This window comes from Dama dama, chromosome 1 (genome assembly GCF_033118175.1).
Source record: "Dama dama isolate Ldn47 chromosome 1, ASM3311817v1, whole genome shotgun sequence".
Taxonomy (NCBI): domain Eukaryota; kingdom Metazoa; phylum Chordata; class Mammalia; order Artiodactyla; family Cervidae; genus Dama; species Dama dama.
The window spans coordinates 40,916,763-40,935,944 of record NC_083681.1 but is presented as its reverse complement, the minus strand read 5'-3'; the positions used below and the strand labels follow the sequence as shown (position 1 = coordinate 40,935,944).

General features: G+C 47.9%; 1 protein-coding gene across 15 annotated transcripts in view; it reads left to right on the top strand.

Annotated features, from left to right (window-relative positions):
* MICAL2 (microtubule associated monooxygenase, calponin and LIM domain containing 2) overlaps window positions 1-19,182 on the top strand; it is a 235,354-nt gene that overhangs the window by 16,309 nt on the left and 199,863 nt on the right. For 13 of the 15 annotated variants that reach the window (XR_009693648.1, XR_009693647.1, XR_009693653.1 and 10 more), the window contains exon 2: window positions 9,797-9,867. The gene's annotated coding sequence lies outside the window, so the exon portion shown is untranslated. The remainder of the gene's footprint in view (window positions 1-9,796; window positions 9,868-19,182) is intronic. The other 2 variants (XM_061147602.1, XM_061147566.1) reach the window with 1 other exon arrangement.

Genomic DNA, 19,182 nt, shown 5'->3' with positions numbered 1-19,182 from the left:
ACCTATCCTCTAGAATATTCCCTCAGCCCTCTCTCCTCACAGACCTATCCTCCAGAATATTCCCTCAGCCCTCTCTCCTCACACACCTATCCCCTAGAATATTCCTGCAGCCCTCTCTCCTGTCACAGCTGTCCTCTGGAATATTCCCTCAGCCTTGCTCCTCACACGTACCTGTCCTCTGGAGTATTCCCTCAGCCCTCTCTCCTTGCACACATGTCCTCCAGAATGTCTTTTTGTTTCATGGGCCTTTCATGTAGACTAACCTCTTTTTCTTTGTGTAGAGATCCTCTGTCTCGCTGTCCTAGTCCAAGTTCATCCTTTAAAAGATGAAAGCTAGGCATAGGGATATGTGTAGTCTGCCCCCTGTAAGAAAGAATACATATTTCTGTTTGCATGTATGTACATAAACGCCATCAGTGATGAGACACAAGCCGCTGATAACTATAGTTACCTGTTTCAGAGCAGGGACAGACTGGGTTGATGTGACGGGAGTAGGAGGGGCGCATTTCCTGGATACATCTGTACTTTTTGAACCCAGTGAAGCATTTGCCATTCAAAATTTTAAAAAGTATAGATAATCTGGGAATCCTGATTGGCGAGCTGGTTGAGTTGGCATGCTGCCTTCTGCTCCCAGGTGTGCCTGCTTCCTTAGGTGTGATCGGGCTGGTCACAGCTCACTTACCTCACAGCGAGGACATCAGGAGACCCTTCCCTGGATCCGGCATGGGTCCAGCCCAGAGAGGTTCTGCAGCCCGAGGCCCCCTCCCTTCCTCCCTGACTCTCATCTCTCCAAGCTCAGAAGTAGCTTGAGATTTTTCTGCTTTTTGTTCTAATCTCAGTTTACATTTTCCTGCTTTTTGTTCTAATCTTGGTTTACTTAGAGCGGGTACTCAGAAGGTGCACCTGGGCCTCAAGTGTTGGTTTTCTGTGGTAAGTCACCTAAAACATCATGTGTTGTTTTTTTTTTTTTATTTTAAAAATTTATTTTACTATGTATTTTTTTGTTTTGTTTTCTCCTCTGATATCTGAGGAAATTGAAACACTCTGAATGTCTGGGTTTGCCTGGAACAACTATGTCCTTTCCTTTTCCAGACCTGTGGGACTTTACATATCATTTCTTTCCTGGACATCCTCATCTGCCTAGTGCACGGGTGTGTGTGATTAAAGTGTCTGATACCCTTTGAGAACACAAGCGCATGACTGGGTTTGCAGATAACCAAGGTCAGAGCAGGCCCTGAAGAAAGAAATCAGGGCATTGGGAGAAGCTAGTCCAGGTACCTATAATTGAGGAAGTGACCTGATTGGGACGGTGCCTTGCTTATGTTGGGCAGTTAATTAAAAAGCATACATTTAGCACCTACTGTGTGCCCCAGGCCCTGTGCCATGTGGATGACCATATGGTTAAGGCCCAGCCTCTCCTCCCAAAGCCTTCCCAGTATTCTTGGGAAAACAAGACACTTGTTTTGTTTTTTAAATGAACAGATTTTGGTAACAGTTCAGCTCACTCATAACAGGCAAGTGACAAAGTAGTTCATGACTAATTTCCATGTGACTGGTGGAAACAGCAGTGGGTGTGGGGGAGTGTTTTCTGGAGGCTGGAGAGGGCCTGGAAAGCTTCCTGGAGGAGGTGGAAGCAGAGGCGGCTGCATTTGATCTGTATCTTCAAGAGTAGGTAAAGTACAGATGGATAAGTGGGAGGAAGATGAGAGCATCTCTAGTGGTGTCCAGGAGAAGAGGGGTATCGCCTGGTTTGAAGGTGGGACTCAGAGATGAGGCTGGCAGAGGAGTTTAGGATGGATGCTGGCTGCTTTCAGTATGATAGATAGAGAGAAGGGGTGTGTGTGTGTAGAAATTCAGAAAAGGAATGGGAGGGTGAGGGCCCAGGGTCTTACAGGGAACTCTTGTAAATCCTGGGAAGACTTTGGCCTTTAGACATTTTAATCAAGGCATCTCTAGTCTGTCTTCCAGAAATGTTCTCAGGAGCAAAGAGGAGGCCAGAAACACTAGCCATACCCCCACCATTGTTTTGTTTGGACACTTGCTTCTTAGAGGCATTTTAAATGTTTATTCATTCAGCAGTTATTTATGAGTTCTTGTTATTATTTAGTCGCTAAGTCATGTCCAACTCTTTGTAATGCCAGGGACTGTAGCCCACCAGGCTCCTCTGTCCCTGGGATTTTCTATGCTAAAATACTGGAGTGGGTTGCCATCCCCTCTTCCAGGAGATCTTCCCAACCAAGGGTCAAACTCATGTCTTTTGTGTTGGTAGGCAGATTCTTTACCACTAGCCACCAGGGAAGCCCTTATGAGTTCTTACTCTGTGCCAGGAACAGTTCTAGGTGCTGCAGTTACAGCAGGGAAAAATAAAGAAGGTAAAATCCCTTGTCATGTGGGGCTTCTATTCTAGGAGGGGGAGAGAGACAGTAAAGACTTAAAATGTGTGAGGCCAGGTGATGAGAGGTGGTTGAAGAACGCTAAAGCAGGCAGGAAGCGAGGGTGTGTTGGGTGCAGGTGGAGGGAAGCAGTTGGGGAGTGCTCTAAGTTTAAATAGAGTGATCAGGAAAAGTCTTGCTGACTCGCCCTGTTCTGGGACTTATAAGCCAGCAAGTGAGAAGTCCGGGGCCAAAGAGAAGGAGACTATTCCAGACAGATCTTGTGGGGACCCTGAGTCCTTTATTGATCCTCTTCTACCCATTGGGGTCTTCAGTTCTAGGCAGCAGGGAGCCTTGGAGTGTTCTTGAGTAGAGGAGTGTATGGGAAGATGTCCCCCGTGGTTTTGTAGAGGATAGGATATAGGGGGCTGAGGCAGAGAGGCTGGTTGGGAGGCTGGGATTCCAGAAGAGGAGCAGGGCCTAAAACAGCCCATTGTTTTGACATTTCCTCCTAGGAGTGGTGGGGCAGAGCTAGGGAGCAAGCCATGGCACTGGGGTGAGGGTAGGAGTGGACACTGGCAGAGGAGGGATGATGACAGGGCTCAGGTTGTGGGGGGTGACATCAATCCCCGAAGTTCTTAGAATGTGAGACTTACACATTCTTGCTGTGACTTTTCTTTCATTATTTTAGTATAGTAGAATGTTAAGAATCCTGGCTGAGTTACTTTGGGCAAGTTATTTAACCTCTCTGTGCCTCAAGCTCCATGTCTGTAAAATAGTACCTGACATATAGGAAGTTTGTATATTACGGTATATCATCTTTACAGTCTATTTCTCTCTCCCCATGTATGAGTAAAGTTAATGTGTTGGACATATTCTTTCTGTTGTCCTAAAGCTACACCAATTGAAGAAAGCAATGCTTTTAAGGATTAAATGAGAGAATGCCAGTAATGGATTTAACTTAGTGACAGGTGAATACTAATTAAAAGTACTACTATTACCACCAAATATTGTGGGGAAAAAATGATTTTCCAATGGAAATCCTTGTTAAGTTGTCTGATTCATCCCAACGTAATAAGCCTATGGTATGCCAGGTGCTACACTGGACATGTTACCTCCTTTCTTCTTTACAACGACTGCCTGAAATGAGCACTGTTAACCACATCTTATTAATGAAGAAGCTGAGGTTCAGAGAGGCTTATATTTGCCTGAGGTCACATAGCCAAGTAAGAGGCAGAGCCTGAATTCGCAAATTTTTTCCCTCTCTGGCTGCCTTTTACAATAAGCACAAATTACTTCATAAATGAGCTGTTATGTAAATGTACATTGACATACAGTTTCTTACATCAATCTCCCTTGGTATTTGGTGCCCACATGGAGCCTTGGGGAGTGCAGAGCTGTGGCCAACTGCCTGAACAGACCGGGGCAACGTCAGAGTGGAGGCCATGGCCCAGCAGTCAGAACTGCCCAGGAGCAGGAGAGGCTGTGAGGGAGTCGGTGCCCTCCCTCAATGACTCATCCCTGCAGGCCTTATCAGAGCCTTTCAGCTGCAGAGTCTCTGACATCTGTCTTGGTTGACTACGCCCCCTGTGTGCTAGAGGAACAGTCTGATGGGTTCAGATTCCAATTCCACCATTTACCAGTTGCATGAGGCCAAGAAAGAAGTGAATTGCTTTGTGCTTCAGTTTCATCATCTGTGAACCCGTTCATAGGCTTTTTATGAGAAATAAATGAGGTGGGCCATGCAAATACTTAGAGGTGCCTGGCCCATAGCAAGCACTCACGAAGAAAATATTATGCTAATAGTTATTATAATATTATTTTTAAAAGCTTCCAAAACTCTGAGGCCAGAATGAAATGTCCCATCCTCTCCACACGATCTGTCCAGTAACACGTGTTTGTTTTGCCTTTTTGTACAAATGTGGGTGGAGCTTTCCCCTCACCAGACAGTGAGCGTGTGAGACCAGGAAATAGCTCTCAATCAATGTTTTTGACATCCCTGAAGGCTTGTATCTTGTCTAGAAGGTTTGCCACATAGAATGGGTTCCCAGTTTCCCATTTCCCTTGCAGTCGAATATTTTACTTGAAGCCCCCACCTCCCAAGACTGGGAAATATCTGCCATTTCTAAGGGCACTTTATAGTTTGCTTAGCCTTCACAGTCATCCTTGTATGGTCATTGGTTATTATCTTCATTTAATAGATAAGGAGACCGTGACTCCTCAGAGTTAAGTAGTTTATCCACAGACTGGCCGGTGGAAGATAATGAATGACACATGTGCCCCTGCCCATCCCAGGTGCCCCCATCTGGAGACTCAGGAATTGACCATTCCCACAAAGCCCCTTCATCATTTCCCCTTTGCTTTTCTCTGGAGGAAGGTGGGGTGGAAACAGTGCCTAACACACCTTTCTACAGTTTTATCCTCTCCCTCCTCCAGGTCCTGTTATTTCTAAAAAAGCACATGATGATGGCTTGTGCTAAGTTAGTGATCAGAGTTGCTTAAATCATCTCAGCCCTGTTCTACCTTCTCTGTGGGTTCGAGGCTTGGGCTGGGCTTGGTGAGGAGCTGAGACAGTGGGAGGGCATCGTAGCTTTCAGCATTTGGAGCAGTGCCTGAGGACAGACACTGAACTCAGTGCCCAGGCTGGGGGATCTGGGAGTTAGGGGGAACCTGTACTCAGAAGTGGAGGAGTCTGGCGTCCATGGCTTGGCCCAGGGGGAAGAGCAGGCACTAGATGTGGAGTTCAGAACCATGTCCAGGGTGCATGGGGTTGCTGGGGGCCAAAGCAGACACTCCTGGAGGCGGGGGGCACTTCCTTTCCAGGAGATGAACAGGCAAATGGTCTTTTCAGCTAAGGTGAACCTAAACCCCGGGCTCCAGGATGGGCTATAATCCAGACTTGCCCAACTCTAGGGGTGTTCCTTAAGCAGAAGAATTTACTGTTTGGTCCAGGTTATTGAGAAAGTACCTACCATGTCCTGAGAATACAAAGTCCAGTGAGATAGGGACTCTGCCGTGAAGAGTTATCTGCTACAGCCTGGGACCTGCGCTCTCTTCTCCTTCCTGAGAACCTTAAATGCCAGGGTGGTGGTGGTGATACATAGGTACTTATGCAGTGTTCAGATTCCCAGTGTCCTGGAGCTTGGGCTAGAATCTGGATCTGGCAGGTCATCACAGCAACATAGGCTGGGAGCTGGCAAAAACGCCTGCTCCTCCAGTTGGGTTTTAAGCCTGCTTTGGGGAAAGAGGGGTTATTGGGCCTTTATAATCGTGGTTTTTTATTCCCTCCATGATTATTGTGTGACCAAAGGAGCAGTCACAGGAGCGCCTCTGGAGTGTGGGTGAGAAAGATCCCAGAAAGAATGACCACCAAGATAATGGCTCAGGCGCCCATCCCTTGCTCAGAGCAGTCCCCCTTTCTCTCTTTCTCCAGCTTGGTCAAACTCTGCCACCTCTCTCTGCCTACCTGCCTGGCTCATCCCTGCCTCTAGCTCTTTGCTTTTATGGTCTGCAGTGCTTTCCTTTACTTCTTGGTCTTTCTCCAGCCTCACCCTTCAAGACTAAGATTTAGCCCTGCCTACTTCAGAAAGGTTTCGTAAACTCTCTCAGCCAAAACTCCCCCTCTTTTTTCCATATGCCTCCTGGGTGGAGAGCCAGCAGCCCCCAGTTTGGCATTTACATGTTATGTAATGTGTTTTGAGCACCTGTCAACAGGCAGCAGAGCAGAGACTGGGACTTTGAAGTCTGATGGGTCTGGGTGTGTGTTCTAGGTATGATTCTTATGAACTGTGTCATTTGGGGTAGATGCTTTGATTTCTCTGAGTCTAAGTTTTCTCATCTGAACTTGAGGATGTGTCTGTCTCACAGGCAAGTTGTAAGGATCTGGTAAAATAATCCACACAAAGAAGCACACACTTCCTGGCTCATAGTAAATGGCTAATACACGGCAGCCTTTGTTAACTATTTGACATGTATTAATTTATTTAATCTACACCCTAGCTTTATAAGGTAGACATCGTTGCCCCGAGGTCTCAGGATATGCATGCAGTGAGGCTCACTTCCAAGCCCAAGTGCCAGCTGTCCCTGAAGTAGCACTCTTTCTTCTTCTGCCTCTGCTTCTCAAGTTCAGATCCCCAGTCCCCATGCTTTTTGGTATTTTTCACAGTCTTAGCCAGATAACTTAGCAAATGTTTATTAAATGATTCTTCCTGGCTGATTTGATGGGAACCAGGAGGGCAGGAAATAGGACCCACTCAAGCATTCCATCCCCTTTCAGATGTCTAGCTGATCCAGCTTGTCTACAGGTCCCTGCCAGTATACTGCATACCATTCCAATACCAGGCAGGGCATGGTGCCTTATTGCACCCAGTCAGGGAGGAGGGAAACCAATTCATGCCTTGAGGGCAAGTCAGTCCACTCCTTTTAATTAATGTATTTATTTTTAAATAGCAGAAAATAAACTTTGAAAAGAATAAGAAAAGTAAGGGAAATACATGCTTGGATAATCCCCCATAACTGGGCAGCCACTGCCTAAACCCAGCTGCTGGAAAGCAAACAGAAAAGCCGGTAGCTGGCAAGCAAGCTCTGGGTGGCCTGTAGCATTGTGAAGTGTGTGTCCTATGAGGGTCAGTGAGTGAGGGCACTCAGGAATGGTTTACTGAGCTACCCCGTACCCGTGGGTGCAACTGGGGCCGTGACAAGGCTGCTGCTCTTCTTGACATTATTGTAGTCAGGATGGTTTTCACATCATCTTAGATCTTGGTTTTCAGTTTTTCTCCAGCAAACATTGGAAGCTGCCACTTGCTTCTCCAGCTGAGTCTCCTTTGGTACCAGCTGATGTTTGTGTCTGCATAGTCCTCATGCCAACTGGTTATTTAGTTTATGTCTGTGTAGACCTTGGCATTGAGCTTCCAGGGACCTGGGGAAGAAGACGGCTGGGCGTGCTGGTTCCTGTGTTCACCCCACGGCTAATGCTGCAGGAGGTGAAGGAGGTGACCTGTGTGTGTTGATTCTTTGTTTTTGCTACCAGGCCGGGGTTTGGTTTTTGCTTTGGTTTCACTGCTGCTGCTGCTGCTAAGTCACTTCAGTCGTGTCCGACTCTGTGACCCCATAGATGTCAGCCCACCAGCCTCCCCCATCCCTGGGATTCTCCAGGCAAGAGTACTGGAGTGGGGTGCCATTGCCTTCTCCGTTGGTTTCTCTAAAACTCTTTAAAACACATGTGGAGGTGGAGCTTCTTTCTCTGGAGGGAATTAAGAGGGTGCTGTTAGGAGGCCTGGAGGTATAGGGATAGACTCCCTTTGGGTGCTGGCCCAGGAGGTGGCAAGAACGTGAGACAAATTAAAGATAACATTGTTCAGCCCATGCTGTGTGTCAGGCACTGTAGCTGTACCTGTGGAGTCAGAATCTCTTGAGAAAAGTGACAGAAAAATCACCCCTACCCCGAAAAAAACCAAAACACCCCATGGGATTTTGACAGTCATATCCTGTTTAAAGCCCATGGATACATTCCGTCTTGTTACCATCACACTGGAGCTCTTGGAGACTGAAATAACTGATGCTCAGAGAAGGAAACAGCCAATATGCTGCCTGTCCTGTCAGTGCCTGGGGGTCTGTCTCTGGGCGGGGTAGAGGCTAGCTGTAGATGGGGGTGCTGCAGCGCATCCCGTCTCCCTTGGCTGGGTCTGAGCACAGGTGTGAGTGGCAGCTGATGAGCCTGGAGGAAGAGGAGGCCTCAGGCTCGGGGGTCAGAGAGTGCTGAGGAGGCAGCATGACGGGTACCCCACGCAGCGGGCGCTAGCAGTGTGACCTCAGCCAGTTAGTTACTGATCTCTCTGAGCCTCAGTTTCCTCCCCTGGAATGGATTGGATGAGCGTCCAGCTCCTAGGGCTGTGTGAGGTTAGATGCAATCATACCAGCAAAAGTAATTTAAGGGCTCAGACAAGCTAATTTTTCTTCCCTCACTTGCCCTCTAAAGGAATTGTTTCAAGTAGCTGCCCGGATGTTTTCCTGTATCACTGTGAAGCCAGTGGAAATAAGCTGTCTCCTTCCTTCTCTTCTTTCCTTTTCCTATTGCTCATGGCAAGTGGGACCCACATCTGAGGCTGGGTTCCCAGCCCAGGGCCGCAGGGCTGGGCTATTCCTCTTTTTGGTTCCAGCGTCTTCCTCTCCCAGGAAGGGCGTGGGTCCAAGGGCTGTGGGCAGCTCCTGTCACTTCAGTTTGTGGAGATGCCTTGCTGCCCATGTTTGCTTTTTCTTGGCTGCTTGGGTCTCAGTGAGAGAGTGGGTGGGATTTAGTGATGATAAAGCAGCCAATTGTTGACTGCTGCTGTTAGTGGGGATTCTTTGGGTTTCAAGTGATAGGAACCCAACTTGAATGAGCTTAAGCAAAATGGAATACGCTAGAAGGTTCTAGCAGAGGTACAGAAACTCAAAGGAGGCACTGCAGAATCCAACCCCAGAAAGAGAACAGGTGATGTCCAGCATCCCTGGACCAGCATCCCCTACTTAGTTTGTGTCGGCAGGCAGCTCCCAGCTGACTCCACACAGCCCTGCATGAGACCCAAGAGGATCAGGCTATCCCCAGGACTTTTTAGATTGGACTGACACAGTTTGGAGTGCCTGCACACACTTTATACCTAAGAATGTGGCCAAGAAAGAAAGACTCAGAAGAAAGGGGATGTAACCAAATCACTTGGAAGCCAAAATCATAGTGTTTAGGAAACTCAGCATGATCAGATGGTCCACTTTTATGACTTCCTAGTTTATTCAGCATTTTGGACCCTTCTACCATGGGAAATATTACAAATTTTACATTGTTGACTGGTTACCAAGTTTTTACACCACTTCGATTACTTTCTTCATATCTTAATCTTAGAAATTCTGTCATTTTCTATTTCTACTGAAGCAACTAATAAGGCATTCTTGGGAGTTTCCTGGTGGTCCAGTGGTTAAGAATCTGCCTTCCAATGCAGGAGATGTGGATTCGATTCCTAGTTGAGCAGCTAAGATCCTATGTGCTGTGGGGCAACTAAGCCCAACTGCCACAACTAGAGAGCCTCTGCACTGCAACCAAGGACAAGCCCAGCCAAAATTTAAAAGAAAAAAAAAAGGCATGCTTTTCCAGATCCATCTTATTTTCTCTGCAAGCCTTTGTGTAGAGGTGTGATAAGCTTTAGCATGCTCAGAGAGTAACAGACAAAAGATAATAACAAAAGTGACATGATTCCTTTCTTCACATGAAAACCTTGGAGTGCAAAGAGACATTCTCTGTCCATTTGGGACATTCTCTGCCCCAGCTCTTGGGTAAAGTGTTACTACAGGGTAAAATATACAGCACATAGGACCTTTTGGTAGGAAGAAGATTGGAAGCTGTAATGTAAGATGATCTACTTGACATTCATTGTTGCACTTTGTTTTTAAAGGAAGATGGCAACCTGTGCATGGCTCGTCCTGGGAGGAGCTGACTTCAGTCATCACGATGCCTAAGAATCGAGTAAGTCACAGCGGTCGGTCCTTTTCTGCCATTGAGTCGCTCTTGGGGGTCTGGCTTTGGAAAGAATAGGGATACTTGCACTCTTCTTTCAAGCCCCAGTGAATGTGACCTCCTCTGAAGAGACAAATAAGGCCTGTCTTTGCCTGCCATGTCCAAGGCTGCACAGCCCTCTCACACTGTTAGAGAAGGGATGGTGGCAGGTATTGAGACTGAGTTATGTTTGGGGACATGAAAAACCTGTGTGACTCAGTGGACTTCGGGTGGATGGAATCTGTCCCTCTTTCCCTATGTGACAGCAGCAGCTCACTGTCCTGACTCCACTCCCAGCTCTGACGCTGTTTCCACCTCCTGCTGGGCCAGGTCTGTGCCAAGAAAAGAATCTGGCCGGGCAGCTTCTGCAGGGAGTGACTTCAGAGCAGGGTAGACCATTTGTCCAAGAGTTGGAAATGTGATCACAGCGTCTTCCTCTGCTTGGGTTCCAATCTAAGGAGAGCAAACCTATTCACAACTTTCTGTAGATTCAGCAGGTGCATGGAGGCTTAGTGTCTGGAAGGCTCGCTGTAGGTGAACATCAGTAATGACTTGTTTGGTGTCGTTACCGTCATGAACTGCGTAAGAGCCTCCACACTGTTCTCCTGGCTCTGCTCTCTGTCCCCCTGCTCTGTCCTCTTCAAGGCTGCCTGTGACCTTCGCGGACGTGTCTGCCCATCCCTCTCTCGATGGCCTTCGAGGCCACCTCTGGTCACTTTCCAGACTCGTTATCTGCCTCTCCTCTCTGCCCTGGCTCCTGTCCCACCATTCCTGGAATAGATCTTCACATCTGGGACACACCTTCCCTCTGAGAAGCATCCCTCACTCTCCCCAGAAAAGTTGGGACCGCCTCCTCCTTTCCACTCTTGCAGTCCTTTGTTCAAACCTCAGGTATGTCACCGGCTGAGTTGAGTTTTATCCACCTGTCCATCTTCCCTATCAGCTGTAGGAGCCTTGACAACAAGGACCTGTCCTCCAACATTCCCGTCTGAGCTGGGCAGCAGCTGGGCAAGGGGGTGATACTGTTGACTCAAGCTCAGGCCCTGAGATTTCTTCAGGGCTTGATGGCTCATGAAGCCCTATCTTCTGTTTCGGGGGTGGGGGATGGGGGGTGGGGCTTGTATCTTGGGAGGGGTTTATTTTACAGACATGGAGATTGAGGACTGAGCCATCAGACTGTAGGCTGTTAAGGTCTAGGACCCACATCTCCTGTGAACCGGGCTAGTTTGGTTTTTGCAAGCAAAATTTATAATTAGAGAGAACCCAAGAGGTTATTTAGAGCAAACCCCTCATTACCTGATAGGGAAACTGAGGTCTGGTCTGAGGATATTTTCTCAAGATTACATAACCAACTGCTGTCCAGTGGAGAATTAGGAGGCAGGCGCTAGATTTCCAGTCTGGCTTTCTCTCCACGCTCCCTCCCTCCTCCTCTGCCTCCCTTTGTGTATAGCCATCGGAGAATGTTTGGGGACCATCCATCTGTATTTACAGGAGGGTAAGGAACTTACAGAATACCCAGAGTTAGAGGGAAGGTAGACATGAGTAAAACTGGCCCTGGCCTCGAGGAGCTTCAGTGGGGTTGTGAGACCAGGGGCAGAGACGGGGGACTGAAAAACCCGGTGGAGAGAGGGTGGGGGGCGGGTGAGACTGGATCAGGATGGAGGCCCTTGTGGAAGGGCAGCTGGCAGGCATGGCCTAGTGGGCACTGAGGACCCAAGGGAGTGAAGGGAGTGGATAGGTTAGGGTTAGGGTTATTGCAGGGGCATCCACGTTGACATCCTAAGCAGCAGCATGAGGAGGGGACCAAGGGGAAAGCTGCTTTAAGTTTTTCTGGTTCTTAGTGTCTGGGCAGAGAGGGCCTGATTAGCCAGCCTGCTGTGACTTGAGAATCCCTCAGTGGACAGAGAATTCCGTCATTGTCTGAGATGTATATGGGGAGGGAAGCGTGTGAATTTCTGGCCGGCTTACACCTTCTGTGCTCAAATGAATTTTTGGTTTGTTTCTGACTGACCAGACTTCCAGTTGGTCTTCACCCCCATCTCAGTTTTAGGGCTCTCCTGAAACATTCATTTGGTTCAGGCATGATACAGGGCCAGGTAGGTCCTGCCCTTTCCAGTTTAACCCTGCCCCTTCTTGCAACTTCCTGGGCATGCAGGCTGGGAGCCTGGGACTGACTGCAGGCTCCATCTCCACTGGCAGGTTGAAACATACACTTTGCCCAAATTACAGACAATATGGTGTTTGCCAAATAGGTACCTTGGGTTATTTTCCAAAACATGACTAGGTTATAAAATTCCACAGGGAAAGGGAGCAGTGTTACATCATTATTGTTTACACTCTAGGTTTACATTATACTCCATTTCATCAGGACCACTTCATCTTTATAAAAAGGCAGGTGGATTTACTCCCATTTTGCAGATGAGGAATTTGACTTACACAAGCTGTGACGTGCCCTGCATTAATGTAGCTGCCTATGAGCTGAACTGGGCCATAGCCCAGGCCTCCTGTTTATAAATTCTCTCATCTTTCTACTCTACTAAGCTTCAACCATGTGCAAATTTCTGAAGGACCAAGGACATAAGAGGAACTCAATAAATATTTGTTGAATGAGTGAACTTTGGTTATTTCCTTTTTTAGGGGGTAGGTCACTCTTAACCGTAAATGGATCCTCTTTGGCAGCAAAGGAAACACTACCCTGTGAAGTATTTCAGTTTCTTACCATGATAAGAAACCAGTGAGTTCTCTTCTCACCCAGCCTCACCTCCAGGAACTGGGTCACACACGCTGAATAATTAATTCCTTGAGTCTTTCGCTCGGAACTTCCTCCTCCTGATGCTGAGATGATCTGACCAGCACTGATCAGACCACCAGAGGTAGATCCTATTGTTTGTCATCATCAACCCTCAGAGGACCCATCTAATTGCTGATGGGGATTACTCTTGGCCTAATCAGGTCATACTTCAGTGGTTTAATTTGATTTCCTCTTGCCCGTCTTCCCCATCAACCTCCCATAGATGGAAAGAGAGAGATCTCTGTGGGTTATCTTAGCTATTTAGGCCCACCTCTCCTTTCTCACTCTCCCTCTGGACTCCCCAGAATTTTCTGGTGAGGGCTGGAGAAAGAACAGCAGCCCATGTCAGGGTTGAGAAGGAACGCATGGGATGGGGGTAGGGGACAGTTATCAAAATATCTGCTGGGCCTGCTCTTTCCCTGAGTGACACTTGGGTCATGTTGCTTGGCATCTACAGAGGATCCAGCTGGCCTCATTAGAGCAACCTAATTAGATCTCGAGGTCAACAGAGCCGAGTGGAAAAAAAGAGCGGGCTGAGGCCCAGAGACCCACGACCTGGTGCTGGTTGTTCACAGCTTAGCCACATGGCCATGGGCCAGCCACAGAACTTCACCTGCCCTCAGATTTCTTATTAAGGAAGTGAGGGAGGCGCAGAGGGTTGTGGCATCTTAAAGGAGCCTTCTAGACTCCTGTGTCCCCAGTGGCCACTCTGCTTGTCCTCATGATCAGCACCGACTTCTCCTATAGGTTGCCACCTACTCTGCTTGTTTCTGTAGGCATTTTTTTTCCTGGACTTTGAAGCGTTGCCACCTCTCCCCTGCCCCACCCTGAGATATACCTGAGCGCAGATAAGAACTGCCTGTTGTTGCCCTAGACTCCAGCCAAGCAACCTGGAAGAAATTTCTAACCTTTCAAAAGCGTGTTGGGACCTAGGGCATACAGGTTGGTATAGTAGATGAGTGGGATTAATCCTCAGTGGAGCAAGTCAGGTCAGGTGATTAGGACTTTTTGGGATACAAGAGATCTTGATGCCCCAAGGCATCTGTCCAGTTGTTTGACCAAAGGGTAGTAGATGTGTTCATAAAAACATGGCTCCAAGTTTATCATCTTCTTCCCTGGCCAGGGTATGTGGTCAGAGGGGACCAGATACTCTGGAGTAGTAAAGGTGATGGTGTTGATGGAAGGCTGCTGAAGGGGAGCTAAGAGGTGTCTCAGATGAACAACTAACACACAAAAAAGGCGAGGGTTGGGAGGGTGGATCTGTCTCTAAGGTTGATGATCTGCGGGCATGAAAGCTGGAAAGAACCTACAGGTCATCTGATCTATTTCTCTGATTTTATGAGTGAAGATACTGAAGCAGAGAGACATGACTTAACCAGACCCAGAAAGCAAGCTAAAGATGGATCCGAGATGCAAGCCTAGTCTCCTGATTCCCAGCCTTGGAATCATAAACCTGATAGAAAGTGGCTCTTTTCCCAGTGCCATGTTGCCTCCTCTCTGTGGGTTTAGCCACCACCCTTCCCACTCCCCTCCTTGACCCTGAGCTTGATTGTCTAGGTGTCCGCAGGGCCCCACTGCTCCCACCTCCTTGTTTATTGAAGTCTAGTAAAACCTGGGTGTGACATCACAGCACAGCTGAGACTTCTCTCAAGCTGTTTGACTTGTACTTAGGGACTTAACACTGTTGGGTCATCAGTATTCTGTTTTATATGGGTCTTGGGGTGAAAGATTAATGCAAGACAGGAAACGAAGGACCTGATGGCCCAGCCTCAGCAATAGTGGATTCACGTGGGTTTACCATTCAGATAAAAATCAGCTTTGTTGCTAAGCACGCGTCGTTCTGAGACTCTAAAGCTGAGGACAAGGATCAAGTGCAGCCCGCACCGTCCCTTGCTCTTGACAGAGTGCACTTTGGGTTAGAGGCTGTCTGCCCGGTCACTGTGTTGCTGGCGTGTGAACCAGAACGGAAGTCATTCACTTTTTTCTAGAGGGCTTCATTTGTCTTAGCACTTCCTGCTGAGCTCAAGGAAATGTATCATGAACTCTTTCCAGTGAGCAGGTGCTGGCTTTACAGACTTTACCTTGTTTTTCCTCACCATGGTCCTCTGAGAGAAATAAGCATAGCTATTTGTTGTTTTGAGGAGAAAACAGGCAGATAACAGGCTAAGTAACTTGCCCACGTCCCAGAGGGGCCAGGGCTCAGATGCAGAGGGTCTGATCTTAAAGCCTTTTTTCATTCCACATTTCACACGGCCTCTCTGCGTGGAGGAAAGAGAGCTGGGCCGAGTGACTGGGCATTGGTGGAGGCATCAAGCAAGCATTCATGATGGGGCTTCTGAATCCTGAGTGTCAGGCTCTGGTCTTGGCTGTGAGGATGCAAAGGTGAGTAAGGCCTGGTCCCTTTATACCCAGAAGCTCATGGCCTGTCCTGGAGGCAGGACTGATGTGTATAGAGTCACAGTCATCACTCTAAGCTCTGTCATAACGAGTCACACACCAAGTGCCCTGAAAACTGAGGAGAGAGTGACACAGGGAACATGGCATTAAGCGTGTGCTCTGGGACTGGGGTATTGAGGGGTGAGCAGGAGATCTCCAGGCAGAGAGTTTGCCGACTGAACTGTGTCGTGGTATGAAGGCTTGATTTGGTACCTGGAAGTGAGGAGGAGTCATGGGCATGTTTTCTTCTCAATTGACATAGAAGGAGTGGAACTTTCAGTTGGGAGATAAGCTGGGGGAGGAGGGGTTTAGAACTAGACCGTTCAGGGCTAATTGTGTGAGAGCTGTTGAAAGAAACATCAGTCAGAACCAGCAAAGATTCTCCAGATATGAATTCTCCAGGTATCTGAAGTACCCTTCCCTGCAGAAATGTGCATGGGGCTCGTGATCAGACAGTTTATGCCCATTTTCTACATTTTGTGTCTCATTCACCAGTGGAGGTGTTTATTGATGGTGCTAAGACATCGGAGCCAGCCGGGCCGTGCTGACGGTTCATATTTAAAATGTCTCGGATTCCTCTTGCCAAATAAGCTGATAGCAGACACCCTTATGAATTCATGTGCAGACTTTCTCTCCAGGGACTGTTCTGCATTCCAGACCCAGCCACACAATCATTCTGTAGGAGCTGGGGGTGTGGGGTGAGAAGGCTACTTAAAGATCAACGAAAATATATAGCTGTTTTTAAGGACAGTATTTACCAGGCAAGAGTATCTAGGAAATGGATCATTTGCCATGAGGGTGAGCCAGATGCTTTTAAAAAATCCAACCCTTTCGAGTGGGATGGGTCGTGGGGAAGAGAGAGAGAGCCTGCCAGGAACTCTTATCTGTCTCCTCTCTGATGAGGTCCTTGCTGATGTCGTCTGCCCCCAGCAAATCCATTCCGGAAGCAGATCTTTAAGCCTGATGTACCCTTCCGGGAGGAGAGGGGAGCAAAAACCCAGACAACAATCTGGGGTTCACAGCTTCCTGGTCTCAAATCACAGTCCATCTTTTGTGACCTCCTGTGTTTCATTTCTTTATAAGAAAAGAGAAAATCCTTTCTGGGACGATGGCTGCTTTAGTGAATGTGTTTTTCAGAACATAAGCCCAAACACCAAGAGAAGAGTCCAGCATCTTCATTCAACCAACCCAAGTTTATTACGTCAAAATGGTGGGAGACTGTCTCCTGAACGTTGACAGAAAATTCACCAGCTCAGTCACACCTTCTGCTGTCCTTTCTGGGGCAGCTCTCTGGCGGAGTGTGAGTCAGAGAGGGGTATTTTGACTCACTGAGTGGAGAATGACCAAGTTGGCAGTCACTGGTCCTGGAGTGCATCTCTGAGCTCACAGAAATGTGGCCTCTGAGTGTCACCTGGAGAACCGGGTGTCCCTCCCTCAGAGCCCTGCGGCCCCTCACAGAGGCCCATGTCGCCCTCCACATCAGCCTCATGGCAGCTACCAACAGTGCAGCACAACTTATCAAGCTAATCGTCTCCTCAGAAGTGGGGTCAGCAGTTGAGTGTATTTTAGGGACTGGTTCCACCCTGTCTTATCAGAGAGGCCTTTCTGCATTTGCTGTCTGAAACCCTGAATGGTTTTAAAGAGCTTTTGTAAAAATAGTTCATAGGCGACTTCAATTCCTCTACACAATAAGGACGTGGCCCAAACTTTCTCTCTCTCTTCTGCTCAGAGGTCTGAACCACCCCCTGGTAAGGGCCCCCTGGATGTGGGCACAGAGCCCCTTGGGCATGTCTGGAGAAGAGGAGCAGGTCTGCTCAGGGCTATCTCAACCTGTCATTCTCTGACCCGCTCACTTCCCAGAGGCTGCATCTGAGGACTGTTAAGCTGTGTTCATTTAGCACGTTGCCTGGCACAAGGTAGTCAGTGTCTGTGGGATGAATACCAGCAAGAAAACCCTCCAGTTTTCCAGCAGAAGCAAAAAGAAGTGAGCAGCTCCCAGGCCGAGTTGCCCAAGTGCTCTCCACAGCCCAGCACACACTCCAGGAAAGATCCCTTTGGTCCTAGGTACAAAGGGATTTACGGATCTCCTATCTCCCGGGCTGGGTCTGGAGGGAGGGTCAGAAGAACTTTGATCCACATCCAGAAATTTCCCCACTCAAGACTGTGAGTCCTATTTTCAGGGATTCGGATAAGCACAACACACCAACAAAGAGCAGTAACAGCAGCAAGGCACGGGAATGTGGGCCCCCGCAGAAGCAGGGCAGAGCCCATCCTGCTGGCTTCCCCAGCTTGCCTAGCCCACTCCCCTCCCCCCAACCCAATTGCTCCCCTGGCTGAGCCTCCTCTGCTTGGATCCTTCTTCCAGGAGACTCCTGTTGGGCGTCTGTGCGTTGTCAGTCTGCTTCTCTGCAGCATAGGGCTTTTCGCCTTTAAATCTCAGAGCCCAGCTTCCCAAGTATGTTGACAGGTGGGTAGCTTCTGAACAGCCCATTAGGCCTTTCTGACTCAGGCAGGGCTCACCTGCCCCGCCAGGTGCACACACCTGCTCGTAAAGGCTGACTGTAGTTCACAGGCCCTTGTGTGGAGACTGAGGTCGTGGGCGTGGCCAGCTGAGCTGCCAGCTGGGCGGACACCTCAGTGGAAGAAACAGGCAAGAACCCCCCTTCCCCTGCCCCGGGCACACCTGCTCGGAGGCCACCCGACCATCAAGATCTAAGGAGGTATTATTTACATTGCTAATAACATTAATGACAATATAAACAACAAAGCATGTGTAATGGCAGATCAGGAAATTAATCCTGAAATTAAAGGTCTATAACTCCAAAGGAAATGTCGGAAGCCCTTTGAGTGAACTCTAAATATGATGGGTACAGTATGAGCTGTTCCATTCCTTCTGAAATAAATTTTTACTAGTAAATATTCATTCAACAAAATGTACTAATTACCTACTAGGAGCAGACACCACACTGACACCAAACTTAAAAAGATAAAAATCAGTAGACAATTCGTTAATGGATGAATTAGTCCAAAGGGACATAATACAAAAAGTTGAATTATTTGATTAAATATTGATTGAATACCAGTTGCATACTTAGAACTGAGCTGAGTACTCTGGGAAATAGAAAAGAAACAAAAGACGTTGGCCTTTTCCTATATAATATAAAAACTGTAACGTTAAGTTTATACATTAATTGTCTACACAAGGTTAATGCACAAAGCTGTTGGGTTCAAGGTTATAACTGTCTTTCTCTAGAAATTACTGAATGGTAGTTGCCCAGAAGCTAGGGAGGTGGAACTTGTTCCCCTGATGTCCAGAGTGCCTAGCAGGTTTCCCCTTGGACCTCAGACTATATGGGAGTGTGCCCAGGAAGCTGTATTTTGGGTTGTTTCCTGATAAATCTTCTGGTATGCAACTAGTTTTGGTGACCTCTGGCATAGAGTCTGGAAATTAGAAGAATGCATGGGAAAGAAAGCTATGACAAACCTAGATAGTGTGTTAAAAAGCAAAGACATCACTTTGCTGACCAAGGTCCGTATAGTCAAAGCTATGTGGTCTTTCTAGTAGTCATGCAGGGATGCAAGATCTGGACAATAAAGAAGGCAGAGTGTCAAAGAATTGATGCTTTCAAACTGGTGTTGGGGAAGACTCTTGAGAGTCCCTTGGAAAGCAAGGAGATGAAACCAATCAATCTTAAAGGTAATCAACCCCAAATGCTCTTTGGAAAGATTGAAGCTGAAGCTCCAGTACTTTGGCCATGTGATGAGCTGACTCATTGGAAAAGACTCTGATGATGGGAAAGATAGAAAGCAGAAAGAGAAGAGGATGAGATGATTGGATGGCATCACTGATGCAATGGTCATGAATTTGGGCAAACTCTGGGAGATGGTGAGGGACAGGGAAGTCTGGTGTGCGGCAGTCGCAAAGAACCAGACACAACTTGGCGACTGAACAACAACTTGGGAAAGAAAGGTCAGTATGGGATGGGGAAGCTTTTGTTCCTGAAAGCTTCAGCTCGTCCCTCAAGATCCAGCTCTGGCCCCACTTCTTCTGTGGGCCT